The 23,351-nt window shown below is 39.1% G+C and overlaps 1 protein-coding gene across 1 annotated transcript in view; it reads left to right on the top strand.

Moving 5' to 3' along the window:
* The window catches only part of lrfn2b (leucine rich repeat and fibronectin type III domain containing 2b), a 125,168-nt gene that overhangs the window by 61,711 nt on the left and 40,106 nt on the right, over positions 1-23,351 (top strand). Inside the window, exons 3-4 of the mRNA XM_029425713.1 lie at positions 2,556-2,665; positions 13,358-13,457. The gene's annotated coding sequence lies outside the window, so the exon portion shown is untranslated. The remainder of the gene's footprint in view (positions 1-2,555; positions 2,666-13,357; positions 13,458-23,351) is intronic.

Raw genomic sequence — 23,351 nt, 5'->3', positions numbered from 1 at the left:
CTCCTCAAAAGAAAGACAGACAGCTGCTGCTGGAGCTGCTGTAAATGGGCAGTTGCGTCACAACCTGTCTTCTGATGAGTAGCACTGCCTCCTGTGAAGACCCTCTGTCAGCTCACAGGAGCCTCGCACAGCATGCACTCCTCATTCTCTGTGAAGGTATCTCACCTTTCTGCTCTGTTCGTGCCATCAGTGCAGTCAATGCTGAGCTGAAAGCTGCACATGCTGCAGTGTTTTGATTGATTATGTTTCATTATAGATTGGGTTTCAAAGATGCTACCTCATTCCAGTTTTCTTACACAAGCGATGATGTTATATTTACAGAGAGTCATGGAGATTCAAGTTCCATATTCAACTTTGGAACAGAGTCACTTTCGTACTCCGTAGAAACATGATTTAGTTTTCTAGTTTGAAATGAAGTTGAGATAAAAGCGTAATGACAATGGCTCTTCATTGCCGGATCTCCACAAGTGAGCAAACCAGTCTTAGCTCAAGGTCACTCAAAGAAAAACTGGTATATTTTCTAAGTTATGATAACAATACACTCACCAGAGCAAGAGATCTGGTAACACGGCAACCTTCCTTAAAACAGCCCAGAAGGACAAAACACATAAGCAGTCGGACAATCAGGTCGTAAACAAACTCCCGTGTCCTAAAGACTGTTGGACTGTTCACTTGTCGCATTAGATACAATTTTAGAAATGTCAAGTAAATTGTTATCATGACTGATAGAACCCATTACCAGAGCTACTTAAATAAAAGCCCAGTTGTAATAAACTGTAACTTTCCTTGACGCTAAGCTTGGGATTTCATTAGCATTAGGTTAGCCCAGGGCAATAAATGCAAGTGTGGAAAGCTTTTAAGGGGAACAGCACTTAAATTAATAATTCCAATATGTTATTTCCTTTAGAGTTGCAATCAATGTTTGAGAACATGAGCTACTCACTCTCAAAGCCAAGAAACCAGAGAGGTAAGTCTCAAACCCTTGATGTCATCAAGTACAGTCTGGAGCTGCACCATACACAATGAATGGGAGACTGATTGTGTGGACCCACAGAATGTTTGTTTTCTTTGTTTATTCTTTCTTGTACCCAAATGAGCTCCATTTTATTGTACTGTTTCCAATTCTGAAACAGAACCTTTATATCCCCCTCAGTGTCATCTGTAACCTGTAATCTTTCCCAATTCATTGTCTATGGAACAGTTCCAGACTTTATACTTGATGACATCACACATTGGAGCTTTAGCACTGGATTTGGGAGACAGTTTATGTTTACTAATATTTCTAATATGTCTTAGAGCAGGGGTGTCAAACTCATTTTAGTTCAGGGGCCACATGCAGCACAATTTGATCCCAAGTGGGCCGGACCAGTAAAATCACATCATAATAACCTGTAAATAACAACAACTCCAAATGTTCCCCTTCGTTTTAGTGCAAAAAAGTACATTCTGAAAATGTTCAAACTTAATCTTTTTACAAAACATTATGAACAACCTGACATTTCTTAAGAAGAAAAGGTGCAATTTCACTTGTGTTTTACAACTTACTGATCACAGTGTATCTACAAAGGCTTTTACTTTAGGATCAAAACAACTAATTTTTACATTTTGCAAAGTCATCCCGCGGGCCGGATTGGACCCACTGGTGGGCCGGTTTTGGCCCACGGGCCGCATGTTTGACATCCCTGTCTTAGACCATAGGAATAAAATTATAATGATAATAATAAAATGGTGTAATTCCCCTTTAAAGTTGTGACCAAGACTATGTATGTATGTATGTATGTATGTATGTTGTCCAAATAATAAATATTGTCCAGGAAATACTGTTACTTAGAAACAATAACCCAATCTGAAAAGCAAAGGTGCAACATTAAATTTAACACTGCTGCTGGCATTATTAAAGGGTCTTTCGCCTCCAGCCTACAAGTTGACAGAGGATGTCAACATGCTTTCATAAAGCATCATATCTGTTGACATTAATATTTTCTTCATTGGCGTGCGACTCAAATGACTCAAAGTAAGTAGAGGACTGACATAAATCAAATATGATGTCTTCAGACATATTGTATCTTCTGGTGACACAGATGCATGATAAGAAACAAACACTGGTGGCAGCAGAGGGGCACTGGAGTAATGCCTGGAGACATATAAGTATTATGAAAGAAAGAACACACAGGAAAGAAAAGCTTGAGTACTACTTGAGTGGCATAATCGACCAAGTTAGTTCCTCCATAGATAGAACTTTAGTAGAACAACCTTCTAAAGTGTGTTAGAAGCTCTAAGGAACGTTTCTATGTTCATGCTCCCTGCAACACTTTAGTTTACCATAAAATAATTTGGAAGCAGTGTTTGGATGAAAGGGATTCATCATTAATGGGTCATTCCATTCTGTGGCTGAAGGCTCGATGCCAAAAGTAAAACGGAAGAGATTTGCTCCTAGATCGATATACAGTGTCATCAGACGGTCAGAAGTTTGGGGAATGCCCTTAAAAGTGATGCCAGGCGAGTGTGTAAACAGTGATTGATCGCTTAAGTGCTCTCTGTCTGTCTTCCCACAGGAGGCTGTGATGATGAGGATGTGTTCAGAGCACCAGGCCCTGCAGAGGTGTGAAGATGGAGTCCTGACCTCAGGTGATTCTTCCACCTCATAATCCTCGCCCTGTTCACTGTGAGTATTCCATCCAGTCGCAAAGACATCTGAGTGACTTTAAAACCACATAAAGTCGTGAAGGAATTCACAAAATGTCAAAGCTGAAGATGAAGAAAGGGCAGGCGTTTAGGATTATATAACAAGGGCTGGCAGATATGGATTACACGTCTGGAACGAAAAGGTTGTGTTATTGAAAAGTCTGCATTTAAGAAGTGCCTTTTAAAAACTCCCAAGTAGTATTGCCTCTGTGAAACCAGCTCAAAATAATGATGTACTTAAGTCTTAATGTAGGAGGACGATCTCCGCCTGATCACCAGGCAGACCGCGATTCTACATAACCCTGAATTATGTTTTTATTATTCTTTTGGATATCCATACATGGTAGTTGCATGGTTAAGGTTGAAGGGAAGCTCTTGGTCATGGTAAAGAAAGAGCCAACATGATTTGTTTGGTTGTGACAGGTCATAAACTTGTGTGTCTCACATCAGACTCACTACACGCCCATCCACCACCCGGACCTGCACAACCTCACTGAGCTACATAAAGCGCACATTTCCTGCACTCACACCCAACATTGCTGCTAAACGTAAATTGTGGGCTGCAGAATTGATCAAGTCTCCAAGGATACAGGGATGATTATCTTCCTTTTACCGTCCTCTATATTCATACAATTACACATATATCCTTGCAGCCACAGTCTTCTGCTGTTAAAGCTCTTTGTGATGACGTTTTTAGAGTTAAATATAAACCTTTAGTATTTTGCCAGTGTTGTGGTGGAGTCTAATTCCCTTCGGACAAAAAAGGTGAATTCATGCCATAATGCAATTTAATGGCACTTTGTAACATGTACACTGTAAGTCATCACAATTTTGGCGATGAGATTCATCTGAAAGTCCAACTTATATAACTTTAGAGCTATTTGTGCAGTTATTACCTTGAATTCAGAACATTTTGTTTGTGCTGCATTTTTCCTCTCTCTCTCTCTCTCTCCCGCTATCTCTCCCTCTCTCTCTCCCACTCTCTCTCCCGCTCTCTCTCTCTCCCACTCTCTCTCTCTCCCGCTATCTCTCCCTCTCTCTCTCTCTCCCGCTATCTCTCCCTCTCTCTCTCTCTCTCCCGCTCTCTCTCTCTCCCTCTCTATCCCTCTCTCTCTCTCTCTCTCTCTCTCTCTCTCTCTCTCTCTCTCTCTCTCTCTCTCTCTCTCTCTCTCGCTCTCTCCATCATCATCTGCAACCAAGGATGTGGACCCCAACAACTTAATGGAGCTTTAGTACTTTTTACGCTGGCTTTCCAGGAAGACTGTGTCATGTGGCTGCTTTGGTGCAGATTACCAAGGACTGGCTTTTATTTAAGATTAATATTTTAAGAGTGGGCAGACCACAGCAAGCACACTTTATTCCTTGAAAATCGACTTTTGGAGTTCGCTTTCCTCAAGAAATGTGTATGCTGACCCCAAAATGTCAGTTCTGAATTGTCTCCTCAGGCTGATATGTTGGGGACAAGCAGCACAAAACAGGAATGTCCCCTAACATGTTAATTGTTTTGATTTAAATGTTTAAATTGCACAGCTGTCTCCCGCAGATGACAAAGAAACTGCTTTGTATTAAGGATTGTGTGCTGATCAGAATATTCTGTTATCCAGAGGAATCACCTCACTTATACACCTCACAATATATTTATGGTGCCAGTGAAGGAAGTGTGCCCGATGTGAAGTGATTCAGAAAGTAAGACAGTGCAGGTCGTGGTATGGACAAGAGTTTGTATCCTGTCACAGACCTGTAACAAATGTTTGCTTACTTCCCATCCATCCTGACCACCACGCAAGAGATTTTGTTAAGATTTTTGACAATATTTTTTTTATACCTGACTTTGAGGAATATAAACATGCTTGTTTTCAAGCAGAAAAAATCAATCAATAGATTAGTTGATTGACAGAAAAGTATAGAAAAAAATTAACGACTAGAACGATGGTTGTTCATCAGACAAACATTTTTTTCCTGACATTTCATACACCACAATTAGTTAATTATTAATAACCAAAACAAAATCATTATATATTAATTAATAAAACAATAATCTAATAAATTAGATTACCCATTTCAAGATAAAAACAAGAAAACATGCATCCATTTTCTTTTTTTAAATCATGCACAACCTGAAAAAACTGGAATTCTGACCCGTCTTTTTGTTTTCCAGAGTGACTGAGTTTTTTTTATTGTTTTTTGTCTGTAACTATGCTGCTGCCTATCTTGGCCAGGACACTCTTGAAAAAGAGATTTTTAATCTCAATGAGACCTATCCTGGTTAAATAAAGGTTATAAATAAATAGATTTAATGAAATAATTTAATAATCATAACTTCGGCCTTAATTTGTTTAAAAAAAAAAAAAATCCTTAAAAGAAAAGAAAAGCATCTCTTGAATACTACATACACATACACAAGCTGCCTAAACAAAAAATAACAAACTGTAAACACTAATTTAAATTATGATTAAAAAGATCTGAATAACTCTTCATTGGCAGTTTTTAATATTCAGTCGGTAACACAAAGTACTTCCCAATGGTTAGGCTTTAAAGTCCTTCTTAGCTCTTTTTTCGCTGGCCCCCGCAGACAGACTATGACTGGCCATTTAACAGGAAGCATGTCTTGCTTTAAGAGGTGGCTTAAAGAGGAATGCTTCCATTAGTGTCCCATTAGTTGAAATATTATGCAAAGGAAATGTGCGTAAATATCCAGAGTATAAATGTGAGTCGTGAGTGTGGAATGTGTATTAGAGCAGGCAATAATTCAAGTGGGGAGAAAAACAAGAGCCTTTTACCTACTGCTGAATTTTTCATTGTTATGTGGTGCATTCAAGAACCAAATGTGGGGAGAGGAAATGAGACATAGAGGAAGTTTTGTTCTTAAGGAGAGAAACATGCTTTATCTTCCTGCTCAGAGTGGGATGACTGTTAAGTGAATAAAGACAATACAGAGGGTAATTGATGTTTAACCAGACAATATAACCAGTAGTGATGTGCACACCGACCCTTTTCACATTCTCGGTTCCTTTCAGGTGATACATGTAAAAGTATCAAACCTTTCGAACCTCTTGAGTTTTGATACTCTTTACAAAATATGGTGTCAGTTTCTCCGTGACAGTCCATTATAGTACATGCACATTCGACAGCTAGTGCGTCACGCCCCGCAAAACCTTTCTTTAATGCATTAAATATAGTATATTCATTTTAATGCATTGATTCAGCATTCCACTTGTACTGTATGTAGGTAGGCTATGTAAGCTCAATACAATGTTACAGAAATGTCACTGATCAGTGATAATATGGCTTTTGTGCTGCATTCATGTGGTGTCGGAATAATCGGTTAAATTATTACCCAATCATATTTTATGGCTATATTTCATAAATACCGAAAACAGTAAAATACATAACATTTTACTTTGTAGAGTCAGAAGAACAACTTCCCTTCTCTGGAGATGGGACCATCCGATACAATCGGTCCTGGCTCGTTCATTTAGTGCCGCTGGGTCCGTGTACTGCTCCTCCTATGAGCAGCACCCTATGATAACAGCAAGTGGGAAAAGTCTGGGATTCACAAGCACTCAGTACATTTGACAAGCTGGCCCGGGGAAAGACACTAAAAAGAGTTGCTTAAAAAGATTTGCTCCTAAATGTTTCATTTATTACTCATCACAGATAAAATTGGAAGTGCAATTGGATAGTGCAGACCTCTGCCAAGACCTTTCCCTACATCACAATGTTAACCAAAGTGAAAAAATGATTTGCCTATATGCCCCGTTGTACAAAGCTTTGTCATTATGTTATTATGTTACTATATAAGTGGTGCAGTATTGAGTCCTAAAACCCGGAAATGAGTCTGCATTTTAGTAATTCCAATTCCCTCGTCTCAAAGCCAATCAAATCAAATAAAATGTATTTGTATAGCCCAATATCACAAATGACACATTTGTCTCAGTGTGCTTTACAGACTGTACAGGTTACGACACCCTCTGTCCTTAGACCCTCACACCGCACAAGGAAAAACTTCCTAAAAGAAACTCCACAATTAAAAGGGGGGAAAATGGAAGAAACCTCATGGAGAGCAACTGAGGAGGGATTCCTCTCCCAGGACGGACAGACGTGCAATAGATGTTGTGTGTACAGGATAAACAACATAGTACAAATACAACATTTGACAGAAATTATGTTGTGTTGAAAAATAGAACGTTTGGATGAATCCAGGATAATGTCAAAAAGGCATTGTGTCCAGCAGGACCAGAGCAGCAGGCGCAGCCATGATTCATGATCCTGACGTAAACTTAATCAGCGGTAACCTGCCTTATGAGACACAGAAACTGATGGATGATGCCCCGGATGCTGAGTTAGTAACATACATTTACATAAATGCATACAGATAGAGAGGGAGAAGAAGAGAGAGGGAGGGGATGAGAGCGGAAGAGGAGGAGGAGAGCAGGGATGTGTCCCCCGGCAGTCTAAGCCTATAGCAGCATAACGAGGAGCTGGTCCAAGGCAAGCCTGAGCCAGCCCTTACTATAAGCTTTATCAAAAAGGAAAGTCTTTAGCTTGGAGAAGGAATATGGAGAAGGTGTCCGACTCCCAAATACAAACTGGAAGCTGGTTCCACTGGAGAGGAGCTTGATAGCTGAAGGCTCTGGCTCCCATTGTGCTCTTAGAGACTCTAGGAACCACAAGTAACCCTGCATTCTGGGAGCGCAATGCCAATGGGTTTATTTCAATGGGTTAGAAGCCTGAAAAAAGGTATTTGGTTAACACAAGCTTAAGATACTTTTTGTCCAGGGAACCAGTGTGACAATAACTTCAGTTCAAAGTACAGAAAAACATCATCCCTGCAGCATTGTATATGCTCAGTATAAAAGCAGGTGAAGGTGTGGACAGGGATCCAGAGTTAGATCCGTATGCAAGTCGCCGTTTTTACTATTACAGGCAGCTTCTTTCTGCGTTTCATTTTTGGTCAGACTTTGAAGTGTACATGTAAAAATCATGTTTATCAAGTACAGTACTGAAGTAAAATTTGTAGGTGCTTTACTTGAGCATTTTGCTACTTTATATATATATATATATATATATATATATATATATATATATATATATATATATATATATATATACTACACTACATGACAAGTGTAGTATACTAGTGTACTACAAGACACTCCTCTGACAGCTTTAGTTACTTTATTGATTCAGATTGATTCAAAATATAAATCAACTAATTAATCAGGATGTAATATTGTACAAACTACCCAAATATATCAAGCGATTAAAATAATCCACAACTTTACCAGCTGCAACATTAAAGTGATGAACATATTAATGCATCAATAATTATGATCCAGTAATATAATATATATGAATCTGAAATGGTCTACTTTGCATAATGAGTAGGTTTATTTTTGCTACTTTAAATATTTGATGCTGATACTACTCTGGTAAGATTTTGTTTGCAGGACTTTTACTGTACTTGTAACAGAGTAGTTATATACTCTGCAATAGTCACAATAGCCACATTTATGGCAAATACACCATGTAGAAATGAAGTGGGATTTTTAGCACTAATGAGCGCTTCAACTCTTTGATGCCTGGGAATTTAAAATCTGGGTGATCATCAGGTTAAACCAAGGAAAATCTGTTAACCAAAAATAAACAAAAAACAATAAGCCCTAAATGAAAAAAAAGATGCACCTCAATCCCCCCCCCCCCCCCCTTGTATTAGGATCTGAGCCCTTTGAAAATGTGTTATCTTATTCAACAAGACATATAACAGAAAAGCCTATTAAAGCTTTCCATCAAACTCATTATCTTTCATCTCTTTTAATTGACTTATAAAAACCCTTTGAATCTTTCATCTTGATAACCTAAAGCTAATGAGCTTTGCAGGTGTACCACGGTGTAATCACGGAAAGTAGGTTATTAAACATTTTGGTGCCGCAGTGATTTTCTGTCAGGAAGGATTAGCTTCATTTCTGGGAGAAGCTCCCTCACACAAAGGCCTCCCACAGCACAGAATGTATTAGCACCCGGGCATACATGCATTCTCCTGTGTCGGATCACACACTTCATTACTGCAGGATATGACACTCTATCCCTGCACTATGACTCCACACAGTGAGTATAGTTATGCTCTGATATAGACTCTCTGAACATTTAGTACCACCAGTGTGGTATGACAATAAAAAGGTGTATATGGTGCCAACTAGAGTATATTGAGGTACAGTGGCTAGTTATGTTTTCTAGTGCCAGGCTACAGGGTCAATCATCAATCTTAATGGCATTCAAATTCTATAATCAGTCATCATTTCTACATTTATCTTTAGATTTATGTTCCTAAACTTCCCTTTAAACTGGACGTCGTATAGAGCGTGGACGGGGAATCCACAGTCAGTGGACCGTACCTACACATAGCACAATAAAACCACAACCAATGCTCATATTTGTTTCGTAACAGATGTTATATAAAGATATGATCACTGAGCAGTATGGTGCAGCCTGTGTCGCTTTCACATCACAGGCTGTTTGACACACGCCTATAATGCACTTTCCCATAGATTGCACAGTGTTCACTCTGAATTAAAGTGGACACACAAAGAGGAACAGGATCTCTGTGTGTATCTCGAAACTAAACAGAAACAGGAGTACATGTTGAAAACTAACACAGAGTTGTAAGCACAGTGTTGTCCACATCAGGGATACACAACACACACATCTGCAGTGTCACAGGCGAGAGAGTCGATCAATAGTGTGAGTGTTATACTGGGTTGTGATTGACAGGAAGGAGTGGATTAATGTTTAGTAATCGACAGTATAACCGGACTCCTATGAGGAACGTGTTTGAGCAGCAGCTCTAAATGAATAGTATTAAACTGAAGGTAAAGAAAGAAGGTAAAGGCTTAGCTAAAGGTCTTGATGCTAGGGTTATTTGTGTTCCCACATACAACCAAAGACAATAGGATAAATAGCTTCTCAGTGAGAACTAAGTTCATTTCATTTCAAATGTGTTTTTGATTTGGCCAAATCATGTAACAGTCAGAGGATGAAAGAGATGATATTTAAACTAACCTAAGCTGCTGTGAAGCTGGAAGTCTGAGTGTTTGCTGCTAGTCTGGGTTCAGTTGTATTTCAGTCCGGATGTGGACGCGAGCTTGTGGTGGAAAATAACTGCGTGCATCTACTCAAGCACTGTGCTAAGTAAAAGTAAGTTACATTTTGACATAATTGCACTTATACTTGAGTATTTCCAATTTCCAGAGGGAGATGTTGAGCTTTTTACTCCATTACATTTATCTGACAGCTATGGTAAATACGCAGATTAATATTGTATATTATATAAAACACATGATGAGTCCATATAATATAATATAATGTATTGTTAAATAAGAAATCAGTGATCCAAACCTTTTAGGCATGTGGCCGTCACAGAGAGTTTCAGATGTCTATAAGTTGTTAGTCTCTCAAAGAGACATTTCCCCTCCCCACTCACGTTCCATTTAACTCATCATTTCATTTACAGTTTCAGGCCCAAAGAAGTCAAATTATCTAATATGTATTATAAATTACAAGCAAAGATTAGAGAAAACATGAATATACATATTGTTCTTTCTTCTTAATGCACATCTAATTGTATATAAAGTTGTTAGAACTATAGCTCCACCTCACAGCTACAACAGTAAAATCTGTATTAACAATGTCTAATATAACAGATATAATAATATATCAGTCACAGGGGCCGTTTTACTGCAGCAAAAATACTTTTACTTTGATTCTTTAAGTATATTTTGTTGATAAAACTGTACTTTTATTAAATTACTGGACGTGTACTTGTAATGGAGTATTTCTACATTCTTGTATTGATGCTTTTACTAAAACTAAGGATCTGAGTACCTCCTCCAGCACTGGTCTAACACATCATTGTTTGCCATAAGATCTCCATTCATTGGGAAATAAGATGCCCAAACCAGGAAAAACATACCCAGACTAAAAGTACACTAAAGTTAGGTATATATGGATGATACTGTCCAGAAATACAGTGTGAGAGGTTGGAGCTGTGTGGTTGCCATACTGTGGCTTTAAGTGAGTGATGCTCATGCTTCCGTGTGGTCAGCACTGTGCACAGATGATGTCCCACACAGGAACTGATCTCATTGTGAGCTCAGTTTCTCTCATGCATGTTTAACACAAGTGTAGCAGGATAACAGCAGACCTGTATGCACTGAGTGACTCGATTTACTTTTATTTTTGGACTGCAGCTGTTTGCGTGTTTGTTTTTTACCTTTACAAAGATTTATAAGTGGGACTTTTCTAACACCACTATTCTAAAACTATAACATTTCTTTGCATTGCACCTGGTACCGGGCCTGATCATGAGACAATGGGCCCCTGAGCACATACATGCAAATGGACCCACCACTTATTTCACATAGGAGCAAGACACAGAGTTAAAAGTTGTTTGACCTCTTCTTCTTCTTGTGTTGTGTCTCTTTGTAATCCTTACACATCTCTCTGAGGTTTTGTGTCTCTTTGTAGTTATTGTTGTCTGTGGTTGTTTTGTTCCTTTGTGTAGTCATTTTACATCTCTTTGTGGTACTTTGTTTCTCTCTGTTGTCATTTTGAATCTCTTTTTAGTTGCTTTTTGACTCTTTGTATTCATTTTGAGTTGCCTTGCGTGTCTTTGCAGTCATTTTGTGTCTTTCTATTTGAACCCACACATGAGATATGTCATGTTTTTGATCTTTGTAATTTGGAAATGACAGAAAACAATAGAACATAGCATAAGGAAGGGTGCGATCACTCAGCTGTTACTAGTCGGATGAATATGCAGATAAAGGTGTGATGAGACTGGTCTGCGACAGGTCAACTAGATGATAGCATCCTATTTACATTCTGTAAATGATTGTGGGATCAGGCTGCTGCCAGACAGGATTTGCAGATATTGATACGAGGTCTGCCTGTGGTGCTGTTCTGCTCTGCACTGTGTGGATTCACCAAGGACAGAAAACCCCAGCACATACCAACACACCGCTCTCTTCTGTTAACAAGCCGGAGCACTGCCTTATTATGAGTAAACCCCTTCCGAGGGCATCCATCGGTCACATTCCATGAACACAGACGGTACAAGTGTTGGCTTGGAAACATAAATCACAATAAACAACAACAATTAAATACACTCCTCTTGTCGTAGCAAGCTGAATCTTTAATTCACTCTGAACATGAGCTCAAATGTAAAATGTGTAAATTGGCTTTAAATGTCAGCACAGAGAGAACCAAATGTCATTACCATTCATCTCTGTCCCAGCAGAGCGTCCATTGAGACTAGTTACAGTGACACTGGTGTTACAGGAACTTATCTCGGGGGTTTTCCTGCACTAGAGCTGGCTGTTACTCTATTCATCATAGCTGGACAGGAAGCTATTTGAGCTGAACATCTAATTCCACTTTCACTTTATTTTTTAAGTGTGTAGTGTGTGTGGTGGAGCAGAGTCCTGTATGTGTGTGTGTGCATCAATTTCTTTTGTCTGAGTTGCCTTCAGTCATTATAATATCGTGTTTTCAAACTAATTGGCTTAACGAGCTGCAAAAAGTAGATAGGATGTTTTTGCCCAGGGCTTTGCCTCTCAGGCTACATACAGGCTGCTCTACCTTATTGGTGAAGGATGTTGGGACTGTATGTGGCCTAAAAGCTTCTCAGGGCTGAAAAGGATATACAGTATATACTATGTATGTATATATATATTTCTTTACTGGGATTGTGTCGCCCACATCTGAAATCAAACCTTCGCCGAGAAGCTTATTGTAGAAATGCAACACCACTATGGAAATATGGAACTCCTGAAACCATCACAGCTCGTATTGCCACCAATATAGAAAAATGTCAAAGCTGACCCAAGCACTTCCAGTGTGCTCGTAGGTGGATGTTCATATGGGTCATTTGGAAACATTGGTGTTGCTGTTTAGTTTTTTATAATAGTATACATTTCTAAAAGCCTGAACTGCAACGAATGGTTACCCATGAGACCCTTCTTTGCGTCGACCCACATACATGTTTTTTGGTATCTAAGAAGAACAATAATTCCAGCCTTACTAGTTGAATGAATCCAATTAATCTGCACAATCCATTTCCCAATAAGAACAAAAGCAAATTGGCAAGAGCTGCGACCATGTACAGGCAGGCATCCACACGTTCATGCATTCACACAACCTCAAAAACACGTGACCTCCATACCAAATGTCATTCTTCTTGGACAAAATTAGTTTGAGCCAAAGGGAGGGAACATTTTTGTGTTCTGACCGATCAAACCGACCAAGCTATAGAACTTAGACAACAATAAAGCATGTGGCGTTACTTAAGCGGTATTATCTAATAGATCAACATTTTGGATATTTTGCTTTCTTTACTAGAGTGATAGAGCTGCATATTACGCACGGAGCTGGAGTCAGTAGTTAGTTATGAACGATTCCTTTACAATTCTATATCACTTTGGTAGACTTCAGTGTCCAGCAGTTTTGTAAATGAATATCAAATAAATGAGATAAACCATGTGAAAACACTGGTATGGTGCTTTAAATATGTGTTACTGCAGGGTGCTTGTTATAGCCTGCATGACCGTGCAAGTCTTGTTGTTGTGTGACAGAGCATGTCTGAGCTGAAGATGTGCTGTCATCCTCTGTTCTGCAGGTCGTCTGTTTCTGTTGGTGTAGGAGTGAGACACGAGGAGGCTGCGATTAGCGGGCTGAGCCCGTGAGTGAATCTATGGCAGAGAGACAGCACAGTGCAGGTAAGAACTGCCAGAAACACAGCAAGATGAACAAACAACCTGTGCCCAACTGTAATACAACAAAAATGTCCAAACTGTGAAAGGATATACCTGGGGAGGGAGCCTTCTGTTGCACATTGAAGTCCAACATGACTAACTTTCTCAAGCCTGCCTAGCAGACCTTAGAGACCGTGATCTATTACACCCAACAATGTAAGAGTGGTAGATACAATGAACACACAGATACTGATGAAGTCAGCCAAACTGATACTAATGTCTGCAGCTGAGAGTTTACACAACACTAAGTGTCTACAACCATGCTAGCAGCTCTGTGAGGCTGTACTTGGGCTTTGTGTTGCTATTAGGTAAATGCTAACGACAGCATGCTAACATCCTCACTATGACAATGCTAACATGCTTATGTTTAGCTGGTAACATATTAACCATCTTAGTTTAGCATGCTAACATTTAGCACTATCAGGTCACGGAATTACCAAAGTTATTACAATTCATCCTGAGGGGAATATAAATGTGTGCACCAAACTTTGTGTTGAATCCAATTGTTGAGACCCAATCATTCTTATAAGAACAGAGTTTGGTAGCGAACACTATGCATAAACTGATACTAGTGGTATATGTAATGAGCTCAAACTATCTGATAGTTACAGCCCTGCTAATGCATCAATCTTATGGTTTCAAACTAAGTACGTGGCAGATCATTTAACAATTACTAAAATGTGTAGTTTGTTCTGAGGGTTGTGCTAGAGGAAATGTTGTGGGGAACGGGAAATAGAATAGGTATCAACCTCTGAGGAGCATGAATGTGCTCAGTAATCAGTAATAATGGAATATTTGTTTTAAGTATAAGTGGAAACTTTGGCTTGACGTTGGCTGTAGAGGAAAGATAAGGAAGGCACCAAATGCTCTGCAGCAGTGGGACAATTGAGTCCACACTAATCCATGATGAATCCAAAATGAAGGCCAGTAAAAAAAAATGTTTTTGAAGATCTTCTTAAAATTGCTTGAACTTTATGGACTTCATATATTGAGGATTTTATGTTTTGTTATCTGATTTTGACAGTAGACCATAATCCACTTTGTTGGCACACGACCATGTTGGACAGAGCCTGCTCGCTGGGATTGACCCCTGGTACACTCATTATGATTGGCAGAGCTGACCACAGGATGGATGTTAGAAATACATTACTTCTGATTGCTGAGGCAGACTACAGCCTTTTTGGGATTCAAAGCTGCTGTAAAAAGACTGTGAAGAAATGGGGGAGTAGTAACTAAAATTGTCCTCAGGCTTATGTAGAGCAGTGGGAACAAACACCAAAGGCTGCATCTATTGTACTTTATATAAATCAATGTTTGCAACAAGCTTCCTGCCCATGACAAAGGCTGGAAAACTTTCTCAATATCATCAAGCAATACTCCTGAGGTATTCAGCTGTTTGCATAGGTCTTCAATGACATAGAAAATACACTGTGAGGGAATTCTTGTCGCCTCCACGACCAACACATTTCTTCTTTTTTAAAGCACTCGCTGCTGCTGTATTTAAATATATAGAAGTAAAGACAGTTCACATAAAACTATATTTGAGCAGTGAGCCTGGAGTAGTTTTAGAAGAGCAGCTGATACATGTGTTAAGAACCAGGATCTATCAGTGCTGTAGGAGCTCTGTGGAGTTCATCATTCTTCAAGCTAATCCAAAGATGTCCTTAGCAATAACAGATGTTTGACTTTAAAGGCATTGACAGCAGATGCCTTTCATCCAAAGAAGGCAACTATGCATCACCTTCCAGCACGCAAACAGCAAATCAATCTGCAGCAACCAGATAGGAGAGGAGGCCGCCGAGAGCAACGCAGGCAAATAAAAGAGCCTACAGAAGAATTCTGAATGCACCACACCTTTACTGCTTTTCATTTTTTTTTTCAAAATCACAAGTGATTTATTCTTTTGGGTGTAGATGTAGAGGAAAATATCTTGTTATGATTTTTTATCAATTTAAATTGTGATTGGTTTTGAAAAAAAGTTGACTACATTTGTTTTTGTTTAGAAAGAATTAGAGAATACTTATTTCTACAGAAAGTAATATATTGCTACTTGTTGTTTAGGACTCCCTGGGATCTTTTTGTTCTAACCAGCTGGTATTCTACAGAAAAATTACACATTTTGCTCCTATTTTAAATATTACATAAAAGCCTGTACTTAAAAAGGGCACTCAAAAATATTGTGCCATTCAAAATAGCATTGTATTGAATAATGACAAACTGCTGGTAAGTCACCTTAAACAAAGGTTTGATATTAGACTGCGAGGATATGTAATTTACTCAAGTTAAGGATGACTAACTGAAAATGTGGTGCGATCACCTGATTGTTTATCTACAGAAAAAGCAACATTCTAACAAATAGAAACAGTCCAGTCGGTGCTGTACCTTCATCAAACCGTTGGTGTTTCCTGCTCGAGGGAATCATCTTTGGCAAGGCAGACACCAGCATGCAGACTTCGAGTTTTAATTTGGTAGTTAGGAAAACTCATTCACACATAACTCATGAATGTTAACTAACTACAGAAAACTAACTTTGGGGACTCTCAATTGTCTTTATGGGATGACTAAACATTCAGCAAATTGTTTAAAGCTTGTTAAAACGTAATGTAATAGCTAGTTCTTCAAACAGCGCCCATGGAACAGATAGGAACTCATAGGTGCAAACGATTACTCTACACGCATTATTTTAAAGGTTAAACCTCTTGTGTCTCACCACGCTTCTCTCTGGTGACTGGTGTTCTGTTTTAAAACCTACAGGGGAGAGCTTTCCCTGCAGAGTTGTGCATTTCTCTCTCAGGGCAATGGGATTTCCTACAGATGGGATTTCATGTATTTCTTCAGTCACGTTCTTTCTGTCGGCTTCTCTTATCTAAAGAGCATGAGCAGCAATTGCAGCTGAGTGGATCAATCTGAGAATTGCCCATGAAATATCAGAGCATTCCCAGGCTGAAATCCTTCTGATTATGTTTCACGGATAATGTGAGGATTTCAACGCACCACGCCGACTGTACACAACCTCGGGCACACCTTCCAAGTATTGAGGTGCATCCTCGTCTGAACAAGTCCACTGGCTGGAGGCTTCAAGAGTCTTTTCGAATTACTACATTTCTCATTCAGGACTGAAGGATCAGAGTCCTGCCCTCTCGCACTCGGCTTATTTCATTTACGGTCCAATTTTTCTCGATATTCTGCTGTTATCCTTTAGTTTGCTAATTCATTGGGCTAATATTACAATTTTACTCAATACAACGGCACTTATAAACAGTTCGAAACACTGTAGCTACTAATTCAAATCAGCATTTCAACAAGCATTATCTCTCAAACTGCAGATACATTTGCGATCCTACAGGGTGCTTGTAGGATGCAAGTATGGCTTTTGTTTTGAATAATTAATATTGTCAAAGACTTCTTATGTTGCGAATCATGTAGCACATATTATGAAACAGGCCCATGTAACTTATGTTGTCTGCTGTGTAAACAAAGTTACCTATCCTGCCGTGTTGAGATACAGTTACCTGTCGGCCTTCTTTTACTCCAGGTTTAATAAGTCACATGTCCCCTGATGAGACAATCAAAAGAGAAATGTGACACATTACATTCACAGATTTACTTCTATTAATAGTGTGTACCTACTGTAGATTGTGACATTGTTTCTTATTGAAGCTCTGAAGCCATGCCTGCTCAAAGAATTGGAAGGTTGTAGATCAACAATAATCAAAGTATATCGACAAATATGAAAGTACTTGTTTCTTCGACTGGAGTTTTTGCATAGGTTTCCAGTGGGCATACCAACTATATGACAGCTCCGATATAATAACATTGACTCTGCCTTCAGCCTTTATAAACCCATGTACTGTTGAACTACTTTCTATGACCTGCTTTATATTAAGCTGGCTTGTCACCTTTCATACCTGTTCAAGAGCAAGACGAGTGACAAGCAAATCTCAGCAACATGGACTCCTACTGCTTAGTCTGATGCAGTGTTTGGTTCACTGATAAGCTGATTCAGTTTGTCAGGTGGTATTACGGCTGTCGGCCTTCATGCCGCCTCAGAATCAGAAGGGCTTTAGCAATCTCAGCTCTCGCAGATCAAAGTCCCCTCTCGCTTCTCCCGGGGTGGAGCAAACCTCGCACAAGCCTAAAAGGCAGAGCACCACAGGCGTCAGGGGTCAGAGGTCAGGGAGACAGCTCTCTTACTCATCAGGCAACTCAAGTAGTGCTGAGGACAGAGAGTGACAGAGAGGGAGGACGGCAGAACTATCTTTGTCCACCCCCTGTATACTGAAGGAAAGGCAGCAGAGCTTTGTGAAGAATACCAGATAACAAATCTAATCTTTCAATCGATAAACAAATGAGTTCGATAGACACAAGAAAATACGATACAATGTTTATTTTCTGTGCCTTTCAACTGACAGCATGACCATCTTTCCTCCTTTATACTGCATAGGAAAGATAGTGAAGCTACGTGAAGACTATCCTGATAAGAAACCTAATCGTTCAAGTGATACATGAATGTGTTAAATAGAGACATTTTATTCTATCACCCCCATGTGTGAAGACAATCTGTTGCTGGAAAAGAAATTACATTTTTCAATTATTAAATGAATAAGTTCAAGAGACAGGAACCCCTTACTGCCATCAAATACACTCCAACTCTTTTCTGTTAATTTGCACAAGAGTCAGCAGACCTGTGAGAACTATACCTGCCTACAGGTTTAAAAAAAGAATGTTTAAATTAATGTGCAAATGTAATTAATGTACTGAAAGAAACTGCAATAAATGGACTGCATTTATATAGTGACCACTCAAAGCGCCTTACAACACATGTCAGCATTCACGCACTCTACAAGGTGCCACATGCTCATCAGTAGTGATAAACACTCACACACCGTTCATCGGGAGCAGTTTGGAGTTCAGTATCTTGCTCAAGGACATGTTGACTGCAGGGGGCGGGGATCGAATCGCCGACCACTCTACCTCCTGAGCCACCGCCGCCCATACAATTCTCCTTTACTGTCAGATCTTCCTGTTAATTTGTCCACCCCCTCTATACCAGAGGCGAGTCAGTGGAGGCATATGAATCTGTTACCAGATAAGAAAACTATGTTTCAATTACCAAATGAATTTGATGTGCAGGAGCCCATCTGCAATCAAATTCAATAAAATGTTTAATTTCTGCTACATTCTGCTGTTATGTGTTCAGTTGTGTCCACCCTGTGAATAATACAATAATATAAATATTTGACAACTGTTACTGCCACCAGATAGGAAATCTAACCTTTTTATTGTATAACTGAATTTGTTCAATAGACAGGAACGCTTTACTGCAATTGATCACAATACAATCGCTGGTTTCTGCTCCATTCCACTGTGTTCATGTTCATTAATGTGGCCCCCGCATCCTGATTATTCTCATAGCAGACGTTCTTCTAATTTCCAGCAGATATTAAGTGTTAAAACTTTATTTTAATCCAATAAATTGGTTAAAATTGCACAGTATAACTTAATTAAAATAACTTAATGTCTCTCTAATGGGCTGATAGAGGACTCCCTCACCTCAAAAAATATTAGCTCAACATGCTGCGATAAGACTGCGATCTATGTCTAATAGCCTCAGCTCCCAGTCTCCGCACTGAATCATCCTGTGCTCCACATCCTCCTCCTCTACTCCCTCTAATGTACTCTCATCACTCAACAATCCCTGCCTCCATCCTTAGCCTGTTGGACTTTGTTTCCAAGTTCTAAATAAATAAAAGTGTTGCATTTATTCTCAGACTTGTACACTAGCACTATGTAGCTTTTTTTGCTTCTAATGTCCCTGATTTATGCATTGAAACGTGTTGTTACCTTCTTATAAATAGCACTAGATACAGACAAGTGTTTGTCATGGCGACATCTAAATCAATGCAAGGTTGTGGATGTAAAAGATGAATTACCCTTGCCTTTTTGTATTTTGTGTTTTTTTCTTCTCTCTAACATCCACTTACCTTACCCCAGCTCTGGGGCTGCTGAGGGATTTGAGCACCGCAACATTTCCCCCACCCTGCATGTGTATGAGATCAGATGCTGCTGTTGATGGAGAAATTCCCAAAAGAGAGTGACACGAGTACAGGAAGCTCTCAGTGTTTCTGTTACTGTCCCGCCGACTGTGAAGGAAAATTCCAAACTGTTTTATTTCACTGATCAGAACAACAATTAGCAACATGTGATGCTGGACGTGTTCTTGTTTTACTCATTTAACTCTTCTGTATTTCTGCTGAGAAAACACATCTGCTTGAGAACCTTCAGTCTGTTCGTCAGCGAGAGAAAACAGAGCTTTCAGTCAGGAGCTTCTCCTGAGTGGAGGAGCAAGAGAAGAGAATATTAATATCAGTGTTAGCATCAGATTGAGGTTCTATGCCAAGGTTAATTGGTACCACCTCTGAGGATACGTCGCATCTCACACTTGTGCTAATACCAATTGCAGAAAGAATCTTAAAGTGGAAACTGTTTAAATGAACACAGTCACATGTTTGCCTTAATTTGCACCGCCCAGCGTGCATCCACATCCTCTTTATGCAATCAAACCAAATGTTCTTTCTTATATTAATTTACAGTTTCAGCAGATCTAGAATGCAATGAGTCATGTGACTAGTTTGTCTGTCCATCCGTCCAAACAAGATACTGTATGTCCACAACAGGTCAGATAGCTATGCCGTGAGCTCAGGGGAAATTTACCCAATAACCAAACCGGTCCATGATAAAGTATCTGGAAAACTAATCAAAACTAATTATTTCCCTTATCTTTCTGTGGATTTTCATTGTCCACAGTGGACATTGACCCACTCCATGAGCCAAAAGTGTCCATATAATCATAAGAAATATCAAAATCTAATAGGCAGTTATTGCAATCCCCTTGGCCGACCAGTGGTTATGTTTTTTTAAGTATTTATTTTCTCAGTAGCTGGATATAGCCAATATGTAATGATGAAGAAATGGATGTTAAGATGAAGAAATCACAATGATGAGCAAAAATACTATTACAGTTACTATTAACATGCTCCCCATCCTCCTGTTAATGTTCTCGATACATAGCGGGAACATAATTGGGACTAAAAGTTGGCAGTAGGCATAAAACGTGCGTTGCAGAATCATTCAATACGAGAGTAATTTATTGGAATACTGATGTACTAAGTATTGACATGGAATTTACTGAACCCATAAATGTGAATCAGACATTGAACCTTGTTCATTTTGTCTTATTTCAGACCGTAGTTGTAAATGGTTTTGTTCAGCCTTGCAGTCAGGAGAGAAACAGCTATGAGGCGTTGTGTATTCCCCACCAGCAGCAGAAGACACTAAAAAGGGATACAAGCAGCACACACTGAAGACTCAGTTAAGTGGAAGCTGTGTTTTGGTTTCCTCCTGTGCTGGCTCTTGCTAGATTATAAATCATCTGTGCTTTTTTCTCATTTAAATGTTTTACACTGTGCCATGTCCTAAATTACCCAAGATTAGGATAAATTGAATAGGCGTGAGCAAAAAATCAGCAAGGGGATTTCACCCTAATCAGTGATTTTCACACAGTCCCTTAGACTTAATGTAAACTACCCACACTAATACTTCTACATTATGTTGAATGTCTTACTCAATCATTTCCAATCTCCAATTAATCTCATACTGCAAGCTCTCCAATTAAAGCTTGCATTCAAACAATGGCTGAGTGTTGAACAATATCTGGGCTCCACCATGAGCAAAGAAAGGCTGGTTGCTAAGATAAGAGATAAGATAAAAAGCGTATTTAGTGAAGGACGAGTGGGAGACATTACTCATCACTCGTCACTCTTCTGCTTTCTCTTGTAAACACAAACACTATTTTCATTCATACATTAATTACAATTGTGATTTCCAATTACTTTGCTGTTGTTCTGGTTTGTTTTGTTTTTTGTCCGCTGTTAAGCTACTGTCAATGAAAGGTCAGGATATCTCCCTTTCCTAATATGCTCTTAATATGAAACAATAGGAATTAATTAACACTTGGAATTAATTGGTGAACGTACTTTCTATTTTCTTCATCCTCAGCTTTTAATTTTTCAAATGTTTTATATATTTTTAACTGTTTAACTGCCTTAATCGGTTCACGGTTTAACGGTTAATTATCAACATCCATAATTTTCCAATATATTATAATAATCAGTTTAGGCCTAAAACATTCAGTTGTGGATGTGTGGACATTGACATTAATCTGAATGTGTCAAGATAACCAGTAAACAGGAGGAAACTGGAAGAAGTTGAGTTGAGTTGAGTTTGCACGACAAGCATACAACAAGTTAAAGTGGGTAAAAAACATGGATGCTTCTAACTGACAGAAATAATAGAAGTAACCTATCGTGTGTATATATAAGAGTCTTTCGAATATGGTCATTGTTTACTCTGCAGTTAAGGTCATTCAAGGCCTCTTTTTGAGAATTTGCAGTACGTCCTCCAACTTGCTGTTATAGTTAAGGACCTGACATGAATGTGACTGCACAAAATATGGTATAATGTGCTGATGTGTTCAGCAGCTCAGTACCCAGTGGACCAGATCACAGAGGCAGTCTGGCAGAGCAGCAGATATGTCCTCCCTCTGAGGGGACCACCATATGGAAACACTGTGTGTGTCTGCCTGGCGTAATACCAGCCTCCGTCTTCACACTGCCATCAGTGTACACAGGCCATGTGGGCATTGTCAGGGTACGGCTACATCGCTAACACTACTCTCTTTATGCCTGTTAGCTTTGAAAAGTTAATAAGTCAGATTTAGCATGGTTAGACAGCATTTACAAAAGCGCATGGGATGTTACGTAGTGCCTTGAACTATATAATTCATCATTTGCATGTGATTTAGTGGGATGAGGGTGCTTGCTGAATGAAAGTACATCAGCTGGAAAGATAATGTGGGTTGTGCTTCAAAGTCTGAGGCTCTATTTGTTTTGTCAACACTTTTGACTAGCTAGGTGCAAATCATTTTTGTGTCTTCATCATAGACTGTATTTAAGAAGTGGACGTAGCCACCTTGCCGTCACCCAATAGTTTTTAAAGTACTGTTTTAAAGCCTAATGTTTGGCATTTTGGCTGTCGCCATCTTGGTTTTTTGAAGAAGAAGTGACCATATTTAGACAAAACGATGGACCTGGAGAGATGCAGGCCCGGCGGGGCCAGGTACCGTTAGCATTGAAAATGCTAAGTTAGCTTTCTAGCATGGTTAGTTAGGTGCATCTGTGTTTTCTAGTTTTGGCTAGCAGAAAACATTCTAAGTTAAAACAAGATGTACTTTACTGAATTAACAGCTGACTCTCTTTTAGTACAACTGAATGCTGAAAAATTCCTTGATACGACGCCGTAACAGCAACGTGTTAATCACAAGGTTTATTGTTTATCCTCTATTTTACTCTAAATGGGATCATCATTTACAAAATGAACATCAGGCTGTATTGAAGAACACTTGAAACTAGTCATTGAGACAATAAACTCATGAGGAAAATGTTTTCTGAGTGAGAAGTAGGGTCATTATCTCAGACTTTTATACAACCAGACAATGGCCCTGCTGGTTTAAGGCTCTTTTGAGTTGGATTCTTCTCAGACGCAGGAGTTGCCCCTTGGTCTTCATAGATGTGTGACCAATAGCTTTCTGAACTAAAAGTGCCATTTCATTTAGTATCTAAACTGACCGATGTGTTTGTGTTGTTTACTGTAACAGGAAACATCTAATATGTTTCATTTTAATCACATTTGCACAAATTAATTTTAATTAGTCAGAATACAGTTTTCAACAGATCACAGTCACAGATTTCGACTAGTCAACTGTAGATGCCCCTTTAAGAATTATTTTAGATTTCCCAA

The sequence above is a fragment of the Cottoperca gobio genome, chromosome 24 (assembly GCF_900634415.1).
Source record: "Cottoperca gobio chromosome 24, fCotGob3.1, whole genome shotgun sequence".
NCBI classification, from domain to species: Eukaryota; Metazoa; Chordata; class Actinopteri; order Perciformes; family Bovichtidae; genus Cottoperca; species Cottoperca gobio.
Note: the sequence above shows the minus strand (reverse complement) of the source record. Positions and strands in the feature narration are given on the sequence as shown.